At 40.9% G+C, this 6,226-nt stretch overlaps 2 non-coding genes and 1 pseudogene across 2 annotated transcripts; all 3 read right to left on the bottom strand.

The window, feature by feature from the left end:
* LOC130903224 (large subunit ribosomal RNA) overlaps nucleotides 1–1,800 on the bottom strand; it is a 6,092-nt pseudogene extending 4,292 nt beyond the window's left edge.
* A 710-nt stretch (nucleotides 1,801–2,510) lies between these two features.
* Nucleotides 2,511–2,666, bottom strand: LOC130903209 (5.8S ribosomal RNA). Its single transcript, XR_009060615.1, has one exon. It is a non-coding gene; the product is annotated as a 5.8S ribosomal RNA (ribosomal RNA).
* Nucleotides 2,667–3,788: 1,122 nt separating this feature from the next.
* LOC130903215 (small subunit ribosomal RNA) lies at nucleotides 3,789–5,712 on the bottom strand. The gene has a single exon (XR_009060620.1). It is a non-coding gene; the product is annotated as a small subunit ribosomal RNA (ribosomal RNA).
* Between the last annotated feature and the right edge of the window lie 514 nt (nucleotides 5,713–6,226).

Genomic DNA, 6,226 nt, shown 5'->3' with positions numbered 1-6,226 from the left:
TCGCTGGAGTATTTGCTACTACCACCAAGATCTGCACCGACGGCGGCTCCAGACGGCCTCACGGCCAATCCTTCTGCGCACACCGCCGCGACCCTCCTACTCGTCAGAGCTTCATGGTCGCGCGCAAAACGCGAACCGCACATGCCGCTGACGGTCGAGTATAAGCACGACGCTTCAGCGCCATCCATTTTCAGGGCTAGTAACTTCGGCAGGTGAGTTGTTACACACTCCTTGGCGGATTCCGACTTCCATGGCCACCGTCCTGCTGTCTTAAGTTACCAACGCCTTTCATGGTATCCCATAAGCGTCGATTTTGGCGCTTTAACTCGACGTTTGGTTCATCCCACAGCGCCAGTTCTGCTTACCAAAAATGGCCCACTTGGCACTCTGATTCGAGTCTCGCGGCTTCATAAGTTCGAGCAAGCCGGAGATCTCACCCATTTAAAGTTTGAGAATAGGTTGAGGTCGTTTCGACCCCAATGCCTCTAATCATTCGCTTTACCGGATGAAACTCGTACGCTACGAGCGCCAGCTATCCTGAGGGAAACTTCGGAGGGAACCAGCTACTAGATGGTTCGATTAGTCTTTCGCCCCTATACCCAGTTCCGACGATCGATTTGCACGTCAGAATCGCTACGGACCTCCATCAGGGTTTCCCCTGACTTCGTCCTGACCAGGCATAGTTCACCATCTTTCGGGTCCCAGCGTGTACGCTCTTGGTGCGCCTCTTCTCGTAATGAGAACGAGACGCCCCGGGAGTGCGAAGCGTTTACAATTTTTATTTGCAAATCGCTTATCCTCCCTTGGTCTACGCGAGGTAAACCTTTACTTTCATTACGCCTTTAGGTTTAGTTATTTCCCAATGACTCGCGCACATGCTAGACTCCTTGGTCCGTGTTTCAAGACGGGTCCTGAAATTACCCAAATCGATAGCGTCGTTGATCGGCGTTTCAAAACGAGGTCTGTTCGAGAACACCGTAACCAACAGTCGTTCCGGGACAGAATCGGCATTATGTCCGATTACCGTCAAACACGAAACGCTCTTGCTACGGGCCGAACGCTAATTAATCTAGCGGCCCCGCGCCATATTTCTACCGTCGAGCGAGTCTGTCGGAACATCGAGGGTCCCCATGAATTCGAATAAAATCAAGTGGTCTACCACCTCGAGTCTTAGACAGACACCCAACGGATCACGACGTCCTACTAGAGGAAAAGTGCACGCGTTCGATATCGATTAGAAAAACGTAAAACGCGATTTATTGTAATATGCCGAAACACAAACAATATCCGTCATACAAACGTTCAACTTCAATTATCGAAACGCGAATGAATTTCCTCTTTCGACCTTTCGGGTTTCTCAGGTTTACCCCTGAACGGTTTCACGTACTCTTGAACTCTCTCTTCAAAGTGCTTTTCAACTTTCCCTCACGGTACTTGTTCGCTATCGGTCTCGTGGTCATATTTAGCCTTAGATGGAGTTTACCACCCACTTAGGGCTGCACTCTCAAGCAACCCGACTCTCAGGAGAGATCCTCACGCAATCGGCAACGGTCGCTACGGGCCTGGCACCCTCTATGGGCTGTGGCCCCGTTCAAGAAGGACTTGGACGCGCCGCACGATCTCGTGATAAACGGATCCTCCCTAACACCACATTTCCCGGTGGCCGATATCGACCACGGGATTCGGTGCTGGGCTTTTCCCTGTTCGCTCGCAGCTACTGAGGGAATCCTAGTTAGTTTCTTTTCCTCCGCTTAGTAATATGCTTAAATTCAGCGGGTAATCTCACCTGCTCTGAGGTCGATATATTATAATATATCTCTTATAATATTTAAATACAATTCGCCAAACTATCATAAAAAAAAACGTGTGTTTAATAATAATATCATCTCTCATATGAAATATAACATTATTTGTTTTTATTTAAAGAGTCGGCAGCAGCAGCAGCATCAGCATCAGCATCAGCATCAGCAACACACCACCAGCCTTTATACATATATAATATTTTTAATATATATAATTCATATATTTTGTCGATATACCGTGTGTATAAATGATATAAATAAAACACTGGTCAGACGTCCAGTCTTCGAAACTTTATTATTTCTCTCGGACACGACGACCGCGTTATCATTTTATCATAAATATATTATATATACACACACTTATTTATCGACTATATATACGTCGTATATATGTATAATATATATATATATTATATATAAATATAACTCTCTACCAAACAAATTTTATGTATTTCATATAAATACACGATTAATTTATGGTATAGCGGGTTGTGTTCAAAAATTGCGTAACTTTTTCTATAAAAATTTACGCTGCTTTTCGCACTTTAGGATGCCGCACAAATACAAAAAAAATACGCACAAGTTTGTATGTGCATGTGTTTTTTCTTAATTAGTGTGCGTTATTGTTTCACATCCAACACGCTTAGGCATTATTTTTCTTTAATAAATAGAAAAATTTTAAATTCTAAGCAGTCTTTTAAATTGATACGACCCTCAGTCAGGAGTGGTCCGGGAACGAGTATCCGAGGACCGCAATGTGCGTTCGAAATGTCGATGTTCATGTGTCCTGCAGTTCACAAGTTGACGCGCAATTAGCTGCGTTCTTCATCGACCCACGAGCCAAGTGATTCACCGTTCAGGGTAATCATTTTATTATTATGTCGTTTTCTCATATTCTATTCGTCGTATTTTTAATATTTGATAATTATTAAATTAATAATATTATTATAATATCTTATACGCGTATAGAAAATTTATATAACGACATTTTTTATATATATATATATATATATATATACATATATATATATATTATAATAAATGGTAATTATTCGAAACTTTTAGAGAAATTATAATATCGTACTTTGATATATCTGATAAATTTTAACCGCTGCACATGTTTTATTACAAACGAGGCGCGCATAGACAGATATCTCGCACGATATATTCCTCCTCTTTATATTATTACAGTTTTTTTTTTATCTTGAAAGTTTTATACAAATTTCGACGGTCGGGCGTAAATCTTCGAACACCTTCGAAATAATACATAAAATATTATTTCTAAAACGAATTTTTATACATATCGATAGAATCGACATGTGCTTAAATTTCGTTTAGGTACCCGGATGAAAATGTCTCAATAACATAATCATCACATATAATCTTGTCGATATTTTCTTGTATTACCTTCAAACGATAAAAAACTTAGGTAATAATATAATAAACGAAATAAAATTTATCCATAAAAATATAGACACACACACACGACAACAGACGACGTTTCAATAAACTATATATTTTTCGTTTATTATAATAACGATTCTTTATCAGAACGTTTTTAGTTAACAAGAAATTTTGTTAATGATCGTTCCGTCAATCGTTATAATATATAATAATACATATGTTGTTATTGTTGTGTCGTCATCGTCGTCGACGCCTTCTATAAACTATGATAAAAATTTTTCGTTATATTTTTATTGGAAAAATTTATATATGTAAATATATTTTTATAGACGTATGAATTATATTTATCTTTTTTTTTTTAATTTTATTCGAAACTTGTTCGAATTTTGTAAAAATTAAAAAAAGATTTCAATATATATACATCTATAATATATATATATATATATATATATATATATTATAACATATATAAATTTCTTTTGAAGAGTTCGATAATTTTGTAGAAGAAAATTCTCTTTTACAATTAATACAGACTTGATTTCGTTTTTTTTTTTTTTTGTTTAAAAACGAACAAATACTCTGTAATGATCCTTCCGCAGGTTCACCTACGGAAACCTTGTTACGACTTTTACTTCCTCTAAATGATCAAGTTTGGTCATCTTTCCGAAGCATCGGCGACGCCGAAACGCCACCGCGCTCAGTCCGAAGACCTCACTAAATCATTCAATCGGTAGTAGCGACGGGCGGTGTGTACAAAGGGCAGGGACGTAATCAACGCGAGCTTATGACTCGCGCTTACTGGGAATTCCTCGTTCATGGGGAACAATTGCAAGCCCCAATCCCTAGCACGAAGGAGGTTCAGCGGGTTACCCGGGCCGCTCGGCCAGGGAGGACACGCTGATTCCTTCAGTGTAGCGCGCGTGCGGCCCAGAACATCTAAGGGCATCACAGACCTGTTATTGCTCAATCTCGTGCGGCTAGAAGCCGCCTGTCCCTCTAAGAAGAATTATTTGTACGCCGACAGTAAAAACCGCGAACGGCAAGAGCCGAAACTCAATACCGACGGGCCTTTGGGATGTCGAAATACGCCTAGTTAGCAGGCTAGAGTCTCGTTCGTTATCGGAATTAACCAGACAAATCGCTCCACCAACTAAGAACGGCCATGCACCACCACCCACCGAATCAAGAAAGAGCTCTCAATCTGTCAATCCTTCCGGTGTCCGGGCCTGGTGAGGTTTCCCGTGTTGAGTCAAATTAAGCCGCAGGCTCCACTCCTGGTGGTGCCCTTCCGTCAATTCCTTTAAGTTTCAGCTTTGCAACCATACTTCCCCCGGAACCCAAAAGCTTTGGTTTCCCGGAAGCTGCCCGCCGAGTCATCGGAGGAACGTCGGCGGATCGCTAGCTGGCATCGTTTATGGTTAGAACTAGGGCGGTATCTGATCGCCTTCGAACCTCTAACTTTCGTTCTTGATCAATGAAAGCGTTTTTGGCAAATGCTTTCGCTTCTGTCCGTCTTGCGACGATCCAAGAATTTCACCTCTAACGTCGCAATACGAATGCCCCCATCCGTTCCTATTAATCATTACCTCGGGGTTCCGAAAACCAACAAAATAGAACCGAGGTCCTATTCCATTATTCCATGCACACAGTATTCAGGCAAAATTTTGGCCTGCTTTAAGCACTCTAATTTGTTCAAAGTAAACGTGCCGGCCCACCTCGACACTCAGTCAAGAGCACCGCGGCGGGATTGAGTTGGGCCGCCCTTGCGAGCTAAGCCCACCGGCAGGACGTCCCACGACACGCCAGTTAACACCGCGTACGATGAACCAGCGGCGTGGGACACAGATTCGACTACGAGCTTTTTAACCGCAACAACTTTAATATACGCTATTGGAGCTGGAATTACCGCGGCTGCTGGCACCAGACTTGCCCTCCAATTGATCCTCGTTAAAGGGTTTAGAGTGTACTCATTCCGATTACGGGGCCTCGGATGAGTCCCGTATCGTTATTTTTCGTCACTACCTCCCCGTGCCGGGAGTGGGTAATTTGCGCGCCTGCTGCCTTCCTTGGATGTGGTAGCCGTTTCTCAGGCTCCCTCTCCGGAATCGAACCCTGATTCCCCGTTACCCGTTACAACCATGGTAGGCGCAGAACCTACCATCGACAGTTGATAAGGCAGACATTTGAAAGATGCGTCGCCGGTGCGAGACCGTGCGATCAGCGAAAAGTTATTCAGAGTCACCAAATTGTACGATGACGAGAGCAAGCCCGCCACCGATTGGTTTTGATCTAATAAAAGCGCTCCTTCCGTCTCCGGTCGGAACTCTGTTTGCATGTATTAGCTCTAGAATTACCACAGTTATCCAAGTAAATGTGGGTACGATCTAAGGAACCATAACTGATTTAATGAGCCTTTCGCGGTTTCACCTTAATTTGGCTTGTACTGAGACATGCATGGCTTAATCTTTGAGACAAGCATATGACTACTGGCAGGATCAACCAGGGAACTGTGTTTTATAATATATATAATATATATTATTACTATTATTATTATATATATATATATATATATATATATTTATAATAAAAAACTATTATCGAAAAAGTTTTAATAACAATATCCAAAAGAGGATAAATTATGATGATGTTTTTTATATTACATATATACTTTATATTTATACATAATATAATAATCATCTATATTCGTGTATAAACACATTGTTATTTACTTTTTCTTTTGCGTGTTTGCTGCGCTTATTATTGAAAATATATAATTTTCAGCGCCACGCTTTATTTATATTTTTTCTTATTTTATAAAATTTCACCGAATCGACTATAAATCTATCTAAATTTAATCGAAATGAGAAAAATTAGATGATTACGTCGACCGGGCTACAATTTCGACATTATCTCTACCCTTCGCTAGATTGTAAGCGACATGGTTTATACATTAGGTAATAATGAACGAAATTTTTATTCTCGCACGGAATAATGAGAGTTATCGCAAATATTGTGTATTA

The sequence above is a fragment of the Diorhabda carinulata genome, unplaced genomic scaffold, assembly GCF_026250575.1.
Source record: "Diorhabda carinulata isolate Delta unplaced genomic scaffold, icDioCari1.1 Dcau_16, whole genome shotgun sequence".
Taxonomy (NCBI): Eukaryota; Metazoa; Arthropoda; class Insecta; order Coleoptera; family Chrysomelidae; genus Diorhabda; species Diorhabda carinulata.
This window is presented reverse-complemented; position numbering and strand designations above follow the sequence as displayed.